Source organism: Cetorhinus maximus, chromosome 21 (assembly GCF_964194155.1).
Source record: "Cetorhinus maximus chromosome 21, sCetMax3.hap1.1, whole genome shotgun sequence".
Lineage (NCBI taxonomy): Eukaryota > Metazoa > Chordata > Chondrichthyes > Lamniformes > Cetorhinidae > Cetorhinus > Cetorhinus maximus.
In genome coordinates this window covers 35,013,488-35,033,727 of record NC_135899.1, presented here as the reverse complement: position 1 = coordinate 35,033,727, position 20,240 = coordinate 35,013,488, and the positions used below count along the sequence as shown (strand labels likewise).

At 46.5% G+C, this 20,240-nt stretch overlaps 2 protein-coding genes and 1 pseudogene across 3 annotated transcripts in view; 1 reads left to right on the top strand and 2 right to left on the bottom strand.

The window, feature by feature from the left end:
- Window positions 1-7,812, top strand: part of LOC144695164 (uncharacterized) — a 65,807-nt pseudogene extending 57,995 nt beyond the window's left edge. Inside the window, exon 4 of the transcript XR_013579894.1 lies at window positions 4,814-7,812. The product of XR_013579894.1 is annotated as an uncharacterized LOC144695164 (transcript). The remainder of the gene's footprint in view (window positions 1-4,813) is intronic.
- Window positions 1-20,240, bottom strand: part of LOC144695207 (uncharacterized) — a 469,933-nt gene that overhangs the window by 151,749 nt on the left and 297,944 nt on the right. The window lies entirely within an intron of this gene.
- The window catches only part of LOC144695266 (uncharacterized), a 290,534-nt gene that overhangs the window by 11,378 nt on the left and 258,916 nt on the right, over window positions 1-20,240 (bottom strand). The window lies entirely within an intron of this gene.

The window sequence follows — 20,240 nt, the reverse complement described above, 5'->3', positions numbered from 1 at the left end:
AAAGTAGGCATTGTAATAGAAAGAGCTCCACAGTCAAGACCTTGTAGAATTAAGATGGTCCAGGGAAATATCAGAAGGAACCAAAGAGCCTTGATACAATTGGGAATGAAACCAATGGAATCTTGGACATACTATTTAGATCCAGATGGAGACAAGGAACAAGAAACTCTTCAACCATCCAGGTGGAAGACGGTCCTCTCGAATGATGAGAGAGTGCAGTTCATCCTCAACTTCAAAACAAAATCAGGACCAGATCAGGGAGATTGGTCAATTCGCCATGGAGACTGATGCTGTGAAGTCTGAGACTTTGAGGGGAGATATAGAAGTATGTATATAGTTTCGATAAAGACTTGGGGGAGATGTAGAATAAAGAATTAACATCAGGAGTACCAAGTACTGATGTAAGCATGATGTAATGTCACATGACTAAGAGACAGATCTGGTGAGAAGCAGAAGTACAACCTTTTATAGAGTACTGAAGTATATTTGAATAGAAACAATGTGCAGGGGTATGGGGAAAAGGCAGGGCAATGGCACTGGGTCATAATGCTCATTTGGCGAGCCGGTGCAGATATGATGGGCCGAATAGCCTCCTTCTGTGCCGTTAAAATTCTGTGAATCTGAGAGAGCCCCAGCCTGCGGTGCTTGATGGGAGTTGTTGTGTTGACGCGCGCAGTGGCGGTTGGAGCCCAGCATTCGGGAGTTTGAATCTGAGAAATTCTCTGAAAAGGCTGAGGCAAATAGTTTTGATGAATTTGATGGGAAGCCAGGTAAATACACGAGGGAGAAAGGAATAGAAGGATCTGCTGATAGGGTGAGATAAAATAGGGAGGGAGAAAGCTCATGTGGAGCATAAGCACTGGTAGAAAGTAGATGGGCTGAATGGTCTGTTTCTGTGCTTTAAAAACTAGAATCAAAACAAAAAATGCTGGAAATACTCAGCAGGTCAGGTGCATCTGTGCAGAGAAACAGAGTTAACATTTCAGCTCGAGATGACCTTTCCTCGGACACTAGTTTTTGGGCGGCTCTTGTCAGAGAGCAACCTCTGCTCTCACCAGCACCCACACACCCCGTTCTGACCAGCACTGCCCAGCCCCCATTTTGCCCCCCAGCAATCTGCTCACCCTCGCGGGCACTGTCCCTCTTGAAGTGTCCCTGAATTTATTTCCTTAGAGCTGGTCACTCTGAACTCCATCTCAGAGTCACAGTAACTCCCCAAGTCGCAGTGTTACTCTCTGAGCACAGTCAGTTCCAGAGCACAGAATCACTCCCCTAGTCAGAGTAACTGCACAAGTCCCAGATTCACTCCTCAAGTAACAGAATCACTCCCCCAGCACTAGCTAAGTCTCCTCGCCACTCTCTGTTCCTCGCTCCCATTTCCCCCTTTCTCCTGTGCCCACCTTTCTCCCTTGGCCCCTCTCGCCTGGGGCCCCTGTCTCCTGTGTCCATCTCTCCTGTAAACCTGCTGATCCCACCACTGCATGTCATCGCTGCCTTGGATGCCTCTTCTGATCTGCTGTCAAACACATCTGAGACTACACATCCCACACTGATGTTGTCAGTTTGAAAGTCTCCGAGGATGAAGAATGTTATTCCCACACTAGAAATCTCTGTCAAACATTTACCAGGGGGAACTGAGACAGCAGCTGCAATAAGTGAGGTTTTATTCAGATGGGACAATGACAAGTTTAAATCCCCACCTGATCTGCTGCTCAAAGTCGCCTCCATTTCACCGGTCAGTTTCCCAAACTTCAGGAAACTCATGTTACTCCAGAAATATTTGGATTGGCTGTGAGAGACGTCAATCAGAGAGCCCCACCCACTCTGCCCATTCCCTCCCCTTCCTGTTCCACAGCTGCTTCACTTCCTGTAGGGACTCAAAACCAACTCAGGACATGGTGAGTGAACGAACACAATTTATAATAATTACATCACATAATATCCACACTAATCTTCAGGCAGCCTGACTATCCTGTGGGGAATCAGGTCTGGAAATGCCCCTTATGCTGTGTGAGAACATCCAGCTGAGAGAGCTGTTTACTCGGTGCTTTGTGCTGAACTGTTTGCCTGGAGCTGTGTGTTGGATATTGAGTGTGTTTATTGGAAGCATTTCCCTTCTGATTTACAGGCTGACTTTTGTTGATGGCTCATTACTGAATATGAGAAGATGAGGTGTAATTATCTGGGAGGTGCAGAGTGTCTGAGGATTCTTACTGATTTCCTATTGTTGAGTTCTGTGTGTGTGTTGGGAGCTGGTTATTATCCTGTGGATGTGAATGGTCAGTTCTGTCTGTGTGTTGGGATCTGGATGTTTCCTGTCTTTTCAAATCCCTCCAAGATCTCCCACAACCCGATCTCTAAAACCTCGTCAAAAAAGAAAAAAGACTGCATTTATATAGAGCCTTTCACAACCACCAGATGCTCCAAAGCTCTTCACAACTTTAAAACTTTCCATGTTAAGAGTGTAGTCACTGTTGCAATCTAGGAAGCCTGGTGGCCAGTATGTGCACAGCAAGCTCCCAAATATTGTTCACAGTCTTGCAAAGCACCTTGGGATGTTCCATAATGATAAAGGTGCTATATAAATGCCAGTTGTTGTTGTTTATTGTAGTAAGTCAGAAAGTGACCAGGTGTTCCCTTCATGATTCTTGATTCACTATCCTACTGACCCGCAATGTGAAGCAGTCTCCCAGTGAGGGGCCAGACTCTTTGTAAAGGGAGATCGGGTTATAACCTATAACTGGCAGCAGAGCAGGGTAGGAATGGCTGCACACTAGTTCAAACTCAGTGTGTCAAGGAGCACTGAAGGATGCACCTTCAGGCTGCAGTCCCCCTCCCTGCATGGATGGGGTGGGGGGTGGGGTTTAGGGTAGTTCCTTATCTCATACCAGGTAGACAGGAAGCAGTGGACAGAGAGGCAAGTGGCAGAGATGGAGTCAGTGCTGCTCCTGACATATATCTACTGGTTTGATGATAATCATGGAATGAGGGCTGTGCGATTGTGGTGAAATACAATCCTGCTGCTGCTGATGGCTCACTGCACCTCATGGATACCCAGTTTTGGGATCTGTCCTTCGTCTTCTTCCCTAGTGATGATAAACATGGTGAAGTACTCATTCATCAGTTTGGAGGGGAGTGGTAGTTTCCCTTGAACTTGTTTGACCCGAAGCCATGAGACTCCATGGAGTCAATATTGAGACTTCCCCACCTGCCAGTGGGATGGGACATACCCAGGGATGGTGACGGAGGAGTCTGGGATGTTTCCAGATTGATACGATTCAGTGAGTATCACTGCTACTCACTGAATCGTATCAATCTGTATCACTGCTACTTGACCAGTCTGTGGGGCAGCTCTCCTCACTTGGGTACTTGTCCTCAGACCTTGGTAAGAGACACTTTACAGAATCTTATTCTGACACAATGCCAGGATTGTCCAGATCGATCTGATTTTCCTCTTATTATTGGACTTTGTAGTGATTGTTTATCATTATTTGCTTGGCCACTTCAGAGGGTAGTTCAGAGTCAACCATGTTGTGTGGGACTGGAGTCACATGTAGACCAGACCAGGCAGTTGTAGCAGGTTCCCTTCCCTGAAGGACAATAGTTGGGTTTTTAGGACAATCTGAAAGTTTTCATATTTTTATTTTGAATCTATTCCACAAATTCCAAAATTTATTAAATTCAGTTTCACAACATGGAGTGGTTGAGGTGAACAGCATAGATACCTTTAAGGGGAAACTAGATGAGCACACGAGGGAGAAAGGAACGGAAGGATATACTGAGAGGGTGAGATGAAGAGGAATGAGTGGAGGCTCGTGTGAAGCATGAACACCAGCATCGAACAACTGGGCTGAATGGCCTTTTTCTGCACTGTAATTCTATGTGTGTAACTTTCCGAGGTTAGATTTGAACTCTCAATCTCTGGATTGTTAATCCAGCACCATAGCAATTCGGCTGCCATGCCTGTCAACATATTTATTGAAACGCCTCTTATTGCCTTCTCTGATGATTTTATCTGAATGCCTCAGCATTTCCCAATAGTCTGGGCTTGGATTTGATCGTTTTGACCCTGTGACTGGGATTTGTGATGTCCAGTCTGAGCGAGTGCAGTGTGTCTAATTTCCCAGAATAGGGGGTCTGGGCACAGGAAAGAAAGTAGCCACATTGTCTGGTCCTGGTCACTCTCCAGTGTCCCTGCTGGAAACAGAGGGTGTGTGACAGTCAAGTGAGGAAAAAGAAAGGACTTGTATCTGGTCCCCCACACAGGGGAATAGCCGCCTGGCACTCACTGTGAAACAGTCTCTAACTGAGGAGTCAGCCCCTTCAGCAAAGGAGGAGAGGGAGTTGGAGGAAATCATGTTTCCTTTTCCTGTTTTACAGAAGGATTGCCCCGTACTACACCACAGAATACAGAGAGGATAGACATCACAGATAGATCCTGACCATCACCCAAGGAACAACTGCACAACTGTGGGAAGACATCCAGTCCCTTCACATCATTGCTCAACGCGGAGAAAGTTGGGCAGTGAAACCATCATCTGGAAATCGGTCGGGTCAGGGGAGCTTTGACATATCATCAGAACTGAAACTGGTCAGTGGTGTGGAACCTTTCATCAGAACCAACCTTTCCGAAGGTTCGGCTGTGGGTGATCGGTCAGGGTGAGGCTGGGAAGAAGTGTAAGTGGCTCCAAGTGTGGTGAGAGCTTCAATCATTCATTTAGCCTCATGAACCACTGACTCATTCTTACTGGTGAGAGGCTGTTCAAGTGTGAGGTGTGTGAGGAGGACTCCACGGGCTCATAAGATCTCGTAGCACACAAAGTGCATCTCTTACAACCACTGTTACGTCAAGGGCAGCCACATGGAAGAGAAACGGTTTAAATGTGAGATGTGTGATGAAGCTTTTGTGACATCTTCGAGTCTCCTGATACACCAGAGGATTCACATGGGGAAGCAACTCCTCAGGTGTGAGGTGTGTGAGGCAACTTTTACCAATTCCTCCAAGCTTCTGAGACACCAGAGGATTCACACGGGAGAGAAGCTGTTCACGTGCAAGGTGTGTGACAAATCATTTGCACAGTCATCCAATCTCCGTCTACACCATCGTGTTCACACAGGGGAGAAACCATTCACTTGTGATGTCTGTGACAAATCATTTTCTGACTCATCGAACCTCCGCGTACACCAACGTATTCACACAGGGGAGAAACCATTCAAGTGTGAGGTGTGTAACAAATCATTCTCTCAGTCATTGAAACTCCTGTTCCATCAGACAGTCCACACAGGGGAGAAACCATTCACATGTTTGGTGTGCAAAAAATCATTCTCGCGGTCCCAGACTCTCCGGAGACACCAACGCATTCACACTGGCGAGAAACCGTTCACATGCAAGATGTGTGACAAATCGTTCTCAGATTCATCAGCCCTCCGAGGACACCAACGCATTCACACTGGGGAGAAACCATTCACATGTGAGGTTTGTGACAAATCATTCTCACAGGCATCAAATCTCCGTGTACATCAACGCATTCACACAGGCGAGAAACCATTCACATGCAAGATGTGTGACAAATCGTTCTCAGATTCATCAGCCCTCCAGGGACACCAACGCATTCACACTGGGGAGAAACCTTTCACATGTGAGGTTTGTGACAAATCATTCTCACAGGCATCAAACCTCCGTGCACACCAACGCATTCACACAGGGGAGAAACCATTCACATGCAAGATGTGTGACAAATCATTCTCGGATTCATCAGCCCTCCGGGGACACCAACACATTCACACAGGAGAGAAACCGTTCACATGTGAAGTTTGTGACAAATCATTCTCCCGGCCAACGGAACTCCGTGTGCACCAGCGCATTCACACAGGGGAGAAACCATTCATGTGCGAGGTGTGCTGCAAATCGTTCTCGAATTCATCGTACCTCCGCACACATGAGCGCATTCACACTGGGGAGAAGCCATTCACCTGTGAGGTTTGTGACAAATCTTTCTCACGGTCATCGGAGTTCTGCAGGCACCAACGCATTCATACAGGGGAGAAACCATTCATGTGTAAGGTGTGCTACAAATCATTCTCAAATTCATCACACCTCCGCACACACGAACGTATTCACACTGGGGAGAAGCCATTCACGTGTGAGGTTTGTGAAAAATCATTCTCACGGTCATCGAGTCTCCGCACACACCAACGCATTCACACAGGGGAGAAACCATTCACGTGCGAGGCGTGTAACAAATCATTCTCACAGTCTCGAAGCCTCCGTGTACACCAACGCATTCACACGGAAGTAACCGTCCAAGTGTGAGGTGTCTGACAAACCTTCACAAATTTTCATGGGAACAAGCTCTAGCCAATCTGTCATCAGAGTGTGAATCTCTACACAAACTCACTGCAAAGGATGTTCAGTGATATTGGGTCACAGAACAAGAAGCAGCTTTCACTCACATCAAACAACTAGTGACGACAACGCCAGTGCTGAGGTACGATGATGTCAATGATGAAGTCACCCTGCAGTGAGATGCCAGTGAAACAGGACTTGAAGCAACCCTCATGGAGCAAGGACAACCAGTTGTGTTTGTAGCCAGAGAATTAACACAAACTGAATGACGCTATACACAGATTGAGAAAGAGAGCTTGGCTATTGTTTTTGTTTGTGAGCATTTCAACCAGTAGCTGTTTGGGAAAGAGAAAGTGATGGTAGAGTCTGACCACAAGACATTTCAAAGCATTTTTCTCAAATCGCTTCCATCTGGTCCAAAGTGTTTACAAATGATGTCACTTCATTTGCAGGGATATCATTTGGAAGTGAAGAACTGAATGCTTTAAAGATTATATGTGCAATGTGTGTGTAGGGACAGAGAAATTTGGAACAGATTAGAAAGAGCAAAGCATTTGCTTGTTCAAGTGTGATAATTTTCTTTATGGACTATTTATGTGGAGTATCTTGCAAACAAAAAGGAGGGTGTCTGGATAAACCCCTTTTTACACTGTGGCTTTCCATATTAATGTGACCTCCGATGTCATCATATGTAAATAAAGGTTTGAGGGCAGTAACCATTTTACACACCGCATGGAACATTGTTTAAAATTCAAAATGCTCCAAATATTTCTGGAGTAACATGAGTTTCCTGAAGCTTGGGAAACTGACCGGCGAAACGGAGGCGACTTTGAGCAGGAGATCAGGTGGGATTGAAACTTGTTATTGTCCCATCTGAATAAAACCTCACTTATTGTAGCTGCCGTCTCAGTTCCCCCAGTAAAGATTTGACAGAGATTTCTGGGAATAGCATCCTTCATCCTCGGAGGTTTTCAAACTGACATCCGTGTGGGATGTGTAGCCTCTGATGTGTTTGACAGCAGATCAGTAGAGGAAGACCTACAGCATCCAAGGCAGCGATGACGTGCAGTGGTGGGATCAGCACATGTACAGGAGGGAGGGTCACAGAAGAGATGGAGGAATTCTCTCCTAGCTCTGTAGGTAGTTTGGAGAGGTTGGAATTAGATTTTCACTAAAGGGCTCAATTTTTATTAAAGTAAATCCAATAAAGTCAATTGTTTTGATTGAGTTAAAGACACAAGGTCAAGGAGGCCATTTTGAGATGAATGATAGTGGCTTCTTCAGCCATTTTGTATCCTGCGTTGTTGTGTCACAGTATTAAGATCAATTCAAAGCTTTGAATAAGCCCTGATTGAGTTATGTAATTAATAAGTTATGTTATCAACAGCCAATGTAATTAATGATTTTTGATTGATGTATTTTTGATTTATCCACATAATAAACAAACAACAGGAACGATTCATTGATTTTGAGCTATGAGTTTTGAAAATGTTTTCAGTTGAAGTAGAGTACATTGAAAGAAAACTTCATGAGGTGGGAATACTGAGACACTGCGGTATCGAGTCCTAATGAAAAGGACTTTGTTCCAAATCAGATTAAACCTGGTAGAGTAAAAGATGCCATTGTTCTTTATGGGTGATACATTGCCATCCTTTTAAACTGGGTGACCATAGACCATAAGACGTAGGAGCAGAAGTAGCCCATTCGGATCATCGAGTCTGCTCCGCCATTCACCGAGATCATGGCTGATCTGATAAGCCTCAACTCCACATTCCTGCCTTTTCCCCATAACCCTCGATTCCCTGACTGATTCAAAAATCTGTCTATCTCAGCCTTGAATATACTTAACAACCCAGCATCTGCAGCCCTCTGCGGTAAAGAATTCCACAGATTAACAGCCCTCTGAGAGAAAAAATTCCTCCTCATTTCTGTCTTAAACTCTGAGATTATGCCCTCTGATCCTAGACTCTCCCACAAGGGGAAACAACCTCTCAGCATCTACCCTGTCAAGCCCCCCAAGAATCTTATATGTTTCAATAAGGTCGCCTTTCATTCTTCTAAACTCCAATGAGTACAGGGCCAACCTACTCAACCTCTCCTCATAAGAAAATCCCTCCATCCCTGGAATCAACCTAGTGAACCTTCTCTGGACTGCCTCCAATGCCAGTATATCTTTCCTTAAATAAAGGAACTAAAATTGTTCACAGTATTCTAGGTGTGGTCTAACTAGTGCCTTGTATAGTTTTAGCCAGACTTTACTATTTTTATATTCCATTCCCTTTGAAATAAAGGCCAACATTCCATTTGCCTTACCTATTACCTGCTGAACTTGTATGTTAGCTTTTTAGGATTCATGCACAAGGACCCCCAAATCCCTCTGTGCTGCAGTCTTTCTCCATTTAAATAATGTTCAGTTCCGATATTCTTCCTGCCAAAGTGCATAACCTCACATTTTCCCACATTATATTCCATCTGCCATGTTTTGCCCACTCACTTAACCTGTCTATATCCTTCTGTAGACTCCTTGTGTCATCTTCGCCACTTGCCTTCCCACCTATTTTTGTGTCATCCGCAAACTTGGCAGATAGTACATTCATTTCCCTCATCCAAATCATTAATCTATATTGTAAATAATTGTGGCCCCAGCACTGATCCCTGGGGCACTCGAGGTTGCAGGTTACAGGTTCCCACCCTGAAAATGCTCCCCGTATCTTAACTCTCTGTCTTCCATTAGTTAGCCAGTCCTCTATCCATGCTAATATACTACTCCCAACACCATGGGCTCTTATTAAGTAGCATTATGTGTGGTACCTTATCAAATGCCTTTTGGAAATCCAAATATATAACATCTACTGGTTCTCCTTTATCTATCCTGCTTGTTACCTCCTCAAAGAATTCTAATAAATTTGTCAGAATCAGAATCACAGTGCAGAAGAGGCCCTTCGGCCCATCGAGTCTACACCAACACATGAGAAACACCTGACCTACCTACCTAATCCCATTTACCAGCACTTAGCCCATAGCCTTGAATGTTATGACATGCCAAGTGCTCATCCAGGCACTTTTTAAAGGACGTGAGGCAACCCGCCTCCACCACCCTCCCAGGCAGCGCATTCCAGACCATCACCACCCTCTGGGTAAAAAAGTTTTTCCTCACATCCCCCCTAAACCTCCTGCCCCTCACCTTGAACTTATGCCCCCTTGTGACTGATCCTTCAAGTTAAGGGAACAGCTGCTCCCTATCCACCCTGTCCATGCCCCTCATAATCTTGTACACCTCATGATTTCCCCTTAGTGAAGCCATGCTGACTCTGCTTGATTAGATTATGGCCAGAATTTTCCGGCTGATGTGTGGGTAGCGGAGCCCGCATGTCAGCGCTTAAAATGTTGTGCGAGCGTCCCGACGTCAGCACGCGGCATCACGATATTTGGGTCGGCGGGCGTGCTCAGCAGCAGGGCATTCGCCCGCCTTTAATTGAAGGCCTCATTAAGGCCCTTAACTTGCCAATTGTTCAGGATTTTGAGGGGCCCGTGCGAACTTCGGGTCGGAGCATGGGCCCAACGGCAGGCGGGTAGGAGATTTTTTAAGAAAACTAATGCACTGGCGGGATATGTGGGATATGAGGGGTTGTTCATGTTTTCCACGAAGTTTTAATTGCTGAAAGTGTTTAAAAGTTGCCTGTGTGATTGTTAGCAGTTCTCATCGATTTCCAAGAGCTGCTTGTGTACTTTGAAACCATTCTGCAGACAGTAAACTTTCTCGGGCCTGCAGCTTTCCGGAGACCTCCATTTAGCCTGGGGGTATGGGTTCTGACCTCTCCACTGGAGGCAGCTCCCCTGAGGAGGAAGGGAGGGATAGAATAAGGAGGAGGCCAGGTCAGGACAATCAGCCTCCAGAGGAGCCACCTTTGGGAGGCCAGGCGCAGGCACAAGGGGCGCAGGGCCAAGAGGTTGTCCAAGGGCAAGGGGCCACAGAAAATGCCACTATCCTACTGCCAGGGTATACAGGCAGCGAAGCAGCTATCTCAATATGACTGAGGTGCAGTGCCGAAGGAGGCTCCGACTCTCAAGGGAGACAGTCAACTATATCTGTCAGATGATTGGCCCTGAGATCTCTCCTAACTGTGTGGGTGGACACCCCATGCCAGCGGCTCTGAAGCTCACAGTTGCCCTCCACTTCTATGCCTCTGACTCCTTCCAGGGCTCCGTGGGTGATCTTTGTGGTGTCTCCCAATCAGCTGTCCACACTTGTGTCAAGCAGGTTACAGATGCTCTGTTCAGAAGGGTATCCACCTTCATCCACTTCCGTTGCGACCAGGCAAGTCAGGCACAGCGAGCCAGAGGCTTTGCGGCCATTGCTGGCTTCCCCCGCATCCAGGGTACTATAGACAGTGCACATGTGGCCATCAAGGTGCCAGCGGGTGAGCCCGGTGCCTTCGGCAACAGGAAGGGCTTCCACTCCATGAACGTGCAGATTGTGTGTGATCACAGGATGCTGATTTTACGAGTCTGTGCATAGTACCCAGGCAGCTCCCACGACGCCTACATTCTCAGACACTCCCAGGTGCTGGGGCTCTTCAGTGCTCCAGCTCGGCTAGATGATGGCTGCTGGGTGACAAGGGCTATCCCCTGTGAAGGTGGCTCATGATGCCACTACGCCGTCAAAGAACAGAAGCTGAGCAGTGCTACAATAGGAGCCAGGGCACCACAAGGGCTGTGGTGGAGAGAGCCATCGGTCTTCTCAAGATGCACTTCCATTGCCTGGACCGCTCAGGCGGCACACTCCAGTACCCCCCAGATCGCGTCTCTCTGATCGTGGTAGTCTGCTGCGCCCTGCACAATCTTGCGCTGGAAAGGGGGGATGCAGTTAACGATGAAGACCTTGATGCCCTGGATGAGGCTGTACATGATGAATCCAGCGGTGCCTCAGAGGATGAGGAAGCACAGGGCGATGATGAGGGACAGAACGCCAACCCGCTACTACACCAAGTAGGCAGGGACACACGGGACAATTTAATCCAAAGAACCTTCAGCTAGCTCCACACACATGGATCAGCAGGAACAGCATTGCCTGGCACTTCCACACGTGGCACTGAGGTGCCACATCTTCCACCTGTTCAGCTGCAACTAAGGGCTTAGTACAGAAACATCAATGTCCACTCAAACACTCATGATAAATATGTGAAAAAGAAAAATGCACCACAAACAAAGGACCCTCAGCCATGGTCACAAAGGTGGACTTCATTCTGTCCAAAAGAAAAGCAAACAACACTCCATTGCAATAAGAATAATTTGGGTCCCTATTCTAAGGGCAACAAAAAATCACCAGTGACATACCCGTGGAGTGCCTAAGGTGCCTTATGCTTATGTTTTCAGGTGCTATGTCTAGGTGCCGCCCCATCGTTCGGAGTGGCTTGAGAGACAGCCTGCTGACTCTGCTGTCCTGTTGGCCTCAATGACCTTGGCAGGCGTCCTCTGGCCCGTGGAGCCTGTGATGGCTCCACCTGGGAGGGAGTGGCCAGTTCCTGAAGCCTCAATGGAAGAAACGTTGATTGGCAGAGGGGCGGAGGAGCTGCTGCCCTCATCCGGAGGGCCCTGAGAGGAGCTCGCAGCGACGACAGGCAGCTGCTGTGTTGATGTGAGGTCCCTTTTGACCTCCCTGCTCACCGCAGATGCATGGGCACCGAGTGCCGATGCTTGGTGTCCACAACATCTCCCACATTGGGAATGACCACCCGTGGTCAGTACTGCTGTGAGGGCTTGCAGGTCAGAGCATATCCCAATCATAAAATGTTCCATTCGATTGAAGCCCCTCTCCATGAGAGTCGCCAATCTCTTACTGGAGGAAGCCTGAAGCTCTGCCCTAAGCGCCAAACTTTCACGTGCACTCTGCCTGGACTCCTCCATCGCAGAGAGCAACTGAACCATTCCCTCATGTAACCCTGCCAGATGCAAATGCACTTCCTGCTGCCTGTCCTGCAGCTGCTGCATTGGGGACAACTCCAGAGGCACGTCATCAGTGCCGGACTCAGCATGTGCCTCGTCTCCTGCAGCCCTCCGGCTGCTGGCGCCATCGGCACTCTCTGCCCCTATCATCTCCTCCAGCGATTGTGAAGTGCCCACTCCACTGTGACTCAGGACACTAGCCGATGGTAAAGTCCCCCCCGAGGTGTGTGTGTCTGCGCTGGTGCCTGGTTGGCTTAAATGATGTGTCGCAAGTTGCACTTGTTGGCCCTCAGGTGTGGAGGGGGTCTGTGGTGTTGAGGTGCGGGTCGCTCTGGTGGTGATGCTGAAATTAACAAGGACACTGCATCAGTTAGCGTACAGTCAGTTAAACCTTTTCCCCCCAGCCTCATAAGTCGCTCACCCTTCAAGACCCTAAGGAGACGAACATTGGTGAGGTGGAAAAGAGTCAAGAGAAGCCCCAACCATTAAACGCACATGCAGACAGGCTGGTCAGATGGCCTCAGGAATGCCACATGGCATGTTATGTACCACAGGAGTGGGGAGAGTGCAGAGGTACCTGACCTGGATGCATTGTGGCCTGGATAGTTGCGGGGCTGAGGAAACATCGCAAACAGTTGCGACATTTGCCGTCGATCACAGAAGATTGAGAGGTCATATTATTGGCCTTCATTCCGTTAGGAGGGGCATAGACCGGGTGGGCAGAAGGCAACATTTCCCCTTGGCGCAGGGATGAGTATCGTGGTGGCATTTATCTAAGTTGAGTGCCATGTGGTTCTCCCACACCTGGCTGGTGACATGGGGAGGCCCTCCTCCACCCATCCTCCGGATATAGAAGGTGCTGACAGATAGACACCTTTTGCAGAAGGACAGCAAGGCATGCATCTGAAAATCGGGGGGCACAGTGGCCCCCTGTTGGCCTCTCCTCCAGCCTGCCCCCCTCCTCCTGCTCATGCTGCTGTCCATTCGGTCCTCCCTCCCTCTCTCCATGAGTGGCCATGGTGCACTGCCTCCAGCAGGCTGCCTGGCCACTCTTTATACAGACTGCCGGTTCCCCATTGGAACCGGTTCCCCATTGGAACCGGCAGTCTGAGGCTGCCCGCCCCCACGACGATTTTCCCGTTCTCCACGGGAGTCACTAACCTGCTGGCTGGGCCTTAATTGGCCCGCCCGCGGAAAATGGCTGCACAGCCCATTTCGCCAGCGGCAATCGGCCGCCCGCCTACCACCAAGTCGGTCGGGCCCGCCCACCCGACAAACAGAAAATTCTGGCCATATTTCTAAATGCTCTGCTATTACATCCTTTATAATAGACTCTAACATTTTCCCAATGACAGATGTTAAGCTAACTGACCTATCATTACCTGTTTTTTGTTTCCCTCCCTTTTTGAATAAGGGTGTTACATTGGCAGTTTCAAATCCCCTGGGACTTTTCCAGAATCTAAGGATTCTTGGAAGATTACTACCAGTGCATCCACTATCTCTGCAGCTACTTCCTTTAGTATCCTAGGATGCAACCCATTAGGTCCAGGAGACTTATCGGCCTTTAGCCCCCATTAGTTTCCTTAGTGCTTTTTCTCTAGTGATAGCTATTGCATTTATTTCCTCCCCACCTCTTTTGCTCCTTGATTATTTAGTACTTTTGGAATGCTGTTAGTGTCTTCTACCATGAAGACTGATGCAAAGTATTTATTCAACTCCTCTGCCATTTCCTGGTTCCCCATTATTATTTCCCCAGCCTCATTCTCTAAGCCTATATTGACTTTGGCCTCTCTCTTCCTTTTTATATATTTAAAGAAGCTCTTACTGTCTGTTTTTATATTACTTGCTAGCTTACCCTCAAAGTTTATTTTCTCCCTCTTTATTTTTTTTTTGGTCATCTTCTGTTGGTTTTTAAATCTTTCCCAATACCCTGGCTTACCACTAATCTTTGCCAAATTGTATGTTTTTTTCTTTCGCTTTGATACTATCCTTAACTTCCTTGGTTAACCATGGTTGGTTTATCCCCTTCCTTGAATCCTTCTTCCTCACTGGGATATACCTTTGTTGAGAGTCATGAACTATTTTCTTAAATGTCTGCCACTGTTCATCAACCGCCTTTTCTGCTAAATTCCTTTCCCAGTCCACTCCAGCCAACTCTGCCCTCATTCCTTTGTAATTATCCTTAGTTAAGTTTAGCACAGTTGTTTCCAAACGAAGTTTCTCACTCTCAAACTGAATGCTAAATTCCACTATGTTATGGTCACTGTTTCCGAGGGGATCTTTTACTCTGAGATCATTTATTAAACCTGCCTCATGCGCATTACCAGATCCAAAATAGCCTGATTCCTGGCTGAATCCACAACATATTGTTCCAGGAGACTGTCCTGTATACTGTGAATTCTTGCTTATGCCTACCTCTGCAAATTTGATTTTCCCAATCTATTTGAAGAGTAAAATCACCTATGATTAATATACTGCCTTTTTTTACATGCCCTCATTATCTCCTGATTTATTCCCTGTCCTACAGTATAGCTACTGTCTGGGTGCCTATAGACTACACTCACCAGTGTCGTCGTCTTCCCCTTGTTATTTCTTACCTCCACCCACATGGATTCCACATCTTCAGATCCAAGATAATTTCTTGCTATCGTACTTGTTCCATCTCATACTAACAAAGCTACTCCACCACATTTTCCTTCCTGCCTTTCAAGTCACATACCTCTGAATATTTAGTTCCCAGCTTTGATCTGCTTGTAGCCATGCCTCTGTAATGGATATAAGATCATACCCATTAACCTCTATTTGTGCCGTTAGTTCATTTATTTTGTTCCCAGTACTACGTGCATTTAAGTAGAGAGCCATTAATTTTGCCTTTTTACCATTTTTTCCCCCTTTGACCCTATTAGTTGCTGTTTTTTATGTTTGTACACTCTGTCCCTTCCTGCCACACTCTGGGTATGATTACCTAAGTAGCTGCCCTGCAAGGCTGCCATATCCTTTTGCTTTGTAAGCCTACGTATCCCCTTTCCAGAATCCTCCCCACTCCTATTTAGTTTAAAGCCCTCTCTACAGCCCTAGTTATTTGGTTCACCAGGGCACTGGTCCCAGCACAGTTCAAGTGAAGCCCATCCCATCAAAACAGTTCCCTTCTACCCCAGTACAGGTGCCAGTGTCCAATGAACTAAAACCCATTCCTCCCACACCAATCTCTGAGCCATGTATTTAACTCCTGATTTTATTTACCCTATGCTAGTTTGCCGGTGACTCAGATAGCAATCCCGAGATTATTACCTTGGAGGGTCTGCTTTTTAATTTAGTTCCTAATTGTTCAAATTCTTTCAGCAGAACCTCCTTTCTAGTCCTATCAATGTCGTTGGTACCAACATGGATGACGACAACTGGATCCCTCCCCTCCCACTCCAAGTTCCTCTCCAGCCTTGAGGAGATGTCTTTAACCCTGGCACCTGGTAGGCAACACAGCCTTCGGGGCTCACGCTGATGGCTGCAGAGAACAGTATCTATCCCCCTAATTATACAGTGCCCTGTTTGTGTCATCAACTGGAAGATGTAATTAAAAACCAATTAAATCAGCTCAGTGACAGTCAGGACTAATGGACTGGCCAGTCGTGGCCTGACAGTCACTGGGGTGAGAATCAGAAAAGAATTAAGTCTTGCAAAGTTGGAATGGTTTCAAGAGAAAGGCTGAGGCCTTAAGAAGGTATTGAAAGGCATTTCCAAGGGTTTTAAAGGAAGTGGCTGCAGAGATAGTGGAGGCATTGATCAAAATATTCCAGAACTCACTGGATTCTGGGAGGGTCCCAGCGGAGAGGAAAACAGCTAATGTGACACCCCTGTTCAAGAAGGGAGGGAGACAAAAAGCAGGAAACTATAGGTCAGTCAGCCTAACACCTGTCATTGCGAAAATGCTAGAGTCCATTATTAAGGAAGATATAGCAGTGCATTTAGAAAAGCTGAACGCAATCAGAGTCAACATGGTTTTATGAAAGGGAAATCATCTCTGACAAATTTGCTAGAGTTCTTTGAGGATATAACAAGCAGAGTTGATAAAGGGGAACTGGTAGGTGTGTATTTGGATTTCCAAAAGGCATTCAATAAGGTGCCACATAAAAGATTGTTGCACAAGATAGGAGCTCACAGTATTGGGGGTAATGTATTAGCATGGATTGAGGATTGGTTAACACTCAGAAGACAAAGAGACAGCATTAATGGGTCTTTTTCAGTTTGGAAAGACATAACTAGTGAAGTGCCACAAGGATCAGTCCTAGGGCCTCAATTATTTACTATCTATATTAATGACTTGGAGGAGGGGGCAGAGTGTAATGTGTCCAAATTTGTTGATGATACAAAAATAGGTGGGAGGGCATGTCGTGATGAGAACATAAGGAACTGCAAGGGGATATAGATTGAGTGAGTGGGCAAAATCTTGGTAGATGGAGTTTAATGTAGGAAAGTGTGAGGTCACGCAGTTTGGTAGGAAGAATCAAAAGGCAGACTATTATTTAAATGGAGAGAGATTCCAAAAATGTGCAGCACAAAGGGATCTGGATGTTCTTGTGCAAGAAACACAAAAAATTAGCATGCAGGTGCAGCAAGTAATTAAGAAGGCAAATAGAATTTTGGCCTGTATTGCTATGGAGTCTGAGTTTAAAAATAGGGAAGTTTTGTTACAACTGGACAGGGTATTGGTGAGGCCACACCTGAAGTACGGTGTTCAGTTTTGGTCCCCGTATTTAAGAAAGGATATACTGGCATTGGAGGCAGTTCAAAAGAGATTCATTAGACTGATTCCTGTGTTGAAGGGGTTGACTTATCAAGAACGGCGAAACAGGTTAGGCCTTTATTCATTAGAGTTTAGAAGAATGAGGGGTGATCTTATTGAAACGTACAAGATTCTGAGGGGTCTTGGCAGGGTAGATGCTGAGATGTTTCCACTAGTGGGGGAATCTTGAACTAGGGGACATAGTTAGAGAATAAGGGAGACACTCATTTAAAACTGAGATGCGAAGGAATCTCTTCATTCAGAGAGTAGTGAATGTCCAGAATTCTCTACCCCAGAGAGTTGTGGAGGCTAGATCACTAAAAGTAATAAAGAAGAGGTAGATAGATTTTCGAAATATTGGGGAGTTGAGGGCTATGAGGAGCTGGCACAAAAGAGGAGTTGAGGCCTGGGGCAGTTCAGCCATGATCTTATTGAATGGTGGGGCAGGCTTGCGGGGCCGAATGGCCTACTCCTTCCCCTATTTAAAAGCAAAGAACTGCGGATGCTGGAAATCAAAAACAAAAACAGAAATACCTGGAAAAACTCAGCAGGTCTGGCAGCATCGGTGGAGAAGAGCACAGTTGACGTTTCGTCATGACCCTTCAACAGAACTAAGTAAAAATAGGAAAGGGGTGAAATATAAGCTGGTTTAAGGTGGGGTGGTGTTGGGACAAGAAGAGCTAGGTAAAGGGCCAGTGTTAGGTGGAGATAACCAAAAGATGTCACAGACAAAAGGACAAAGAGGTGTTGAAGGTGGTGATATTATCTAAAGGAATGTGCTAATTAAGGGTAGAAAGCAGGATGAGCAAGGTACAGATAGCTTTAGTGGGGGTGGGTTGGGGTGAAGGAATATTAAAAAGGCTAAAAGGTAGAGATAAAACAATGGATGGAAATACATTTAAAAATAATGGAAATAGGTGGGAAAAGAAAAATCTATATAAATTATTGGAAAAAACAAAAAGGAGGGGGAGAAACAGAAAGGGCGTGGAGATGGAGGAGAGAGTTCATGATCTAAAATTGTTGAACTCAATATTCAGTCCGGAAGGCTGTAAAGTGCCGAGTCTTTTCAAGTGAAGCAACATTTCACTTGCACTTCCCTCAACTTAGTCGACTGCATTCGTTGCTCCCAATGCGGTTTCCTCTACATTGGAGAGACCAAACGCAGACTGGGTGACCACTTTGCAGGACATCTTCGGTCTGTCCACAAGCATTACCCAGACCTCCCTGTTGCTTGCCATTTCAACACTCCACCCTGCTCTCATGCCCACATGTCCGTCCTTGGCTTGCTGCATTGTTCCAGGGAAGCTCAACGCAAACTAGAGGAACAGTACCTTATCTTCCGACCAGGCACTTTACAGCCTTCCGGACTGAATACTGAGTTCAACAACTTTAGATCATGAACTCTCTCCTCCATCCCCACCCCCTTTCCATTTTTTCCCCCTCCTTTTTGTTTTTTCCAATAATTGATATAGATTTTTCTTTTCCCACCTATTTCCATTATTTTTAAATGTATTTCCATCCATTGTTTTATCTCTACCTTTTAGCCTTTTTTGATTCCTTCACCCCACCCCCACTAGGGCTATCTGTACCTTGTTTGTCCTGCTTTCTACCCTTAATTAGCACATTCCTTTAGATAATATCACCACCTTCAACACCTTTGTCCTTTTGTCTGTGACATCTTTTAGTTATCTCCACCTATCACTGGCCCTTTACCTAGCTCTTCTTGTCCCAACACCGCCCCCCGCCTAAACCAGCTTATATTTCACCCCTTTCCTATTTTTACTTAGTTCTGTTAAAGGGTCATGAGGACTCGAAACGTCAACTGTGCTCTTCTCCACCAATGCTGCCAGACCTGCTGAGTTTTTCCAGGTATTTCTGTTTTTGTTTTTGTCCTTCCCCTATTTCTCATGTTCATATGTTCTTCTTTCGATAAATATGCCTCCAGGTACGGCAGCTGAATTGCTCTGGTGCTGGATTAAAAATCCAGAGATTGTGAGTTCAAATCCAACCACAGAAAGTTACATACATAGAATTGCAGTGCAGAAACAGGGCATTCAGCCCAATTAGTCCGTGTTGGTGTTTATGCTATACACCAGCCTCCTCTCACCCCTCTTCATCTCACCCTATCTGCATATCCTTCTGTTCCTTTCTCCCTCCTGTGTAGTTTCCCCTTTAAGGCATCTCTGATATTTACCTCAACAACTCCACATAATGAACTCAATTAAAAATAAATGAAATTTGCTAAATAGCTTCAAAATAAAGACATGAAAACTTTCAGATTCTCCTCAATGCCCAGATATTGTCCTTCACGAAAGGGGACCTGCTACAACTGCTTGATGGAGGGGCACAGGAGAGAGGGGACAAAGCCGGGATGGGGAGGCCAGAGGAGAGAGGGAGGCCAGGAAAGCCGGGGAGACCATGGGAGAGGGCGGCGCAGGACATGGGCTGTCATGCTGTGACTGTGGGAGTGATTGTGACTCAGAGATTGACTTTGTAATTGGGGAAGTGATTTGTAAAGTGATCCTCGCTCCTCACTAGACCTCTCTGCTGGTCTTTCACCTCACCTGATGCTGCACCCATAGCCTGAACCCTCGCCTGGCCTAATGTGCCTTCCCAGCTTATGATGGGGATCAGTCCTCCAGTTATAGTTCATCTAGTGGTGGGAGGGTGCACTGCAGACCAATATCACACAGGAATACCAAAGGTTGTCAGATTGTCAATGGCTATTGATTGGAAGTCTTGAGGCCCAGTGGGTAGCGACCCTCCCATGAGACAGAAGCTCCGGGTTCAAGTCCCATTCCAAGACTTCATGGCCAAGAAAGGTGTGTTCATAACATGGCCAAACAGGCTGGAAAGGAACTTGTAAATCCTTCCAACACACAGCAATGGCAAGCGGTAACGGGGGTTGGGGGGGCAGATTCCTAGTCAGCCATGTAATGGAAAGAAGTTGGAGCCTCTACCATCACTATCCATAGCTCCAGATTACAATATGCATGGAAATGTGGATGTTGCCACAGCAACTCAGAGTCCTTGGGAGGCCTTTTGGCTCAGTTAGCTGGACGGCTGGTGTGGATCAGATCAATGCCAACACCACGGGGTTCAATCCCTGTTCCGGCTGGGGTGGATTTGAGATCTGCCTCTTTGCCATTCCTGTGGTAGAGCTCGTGG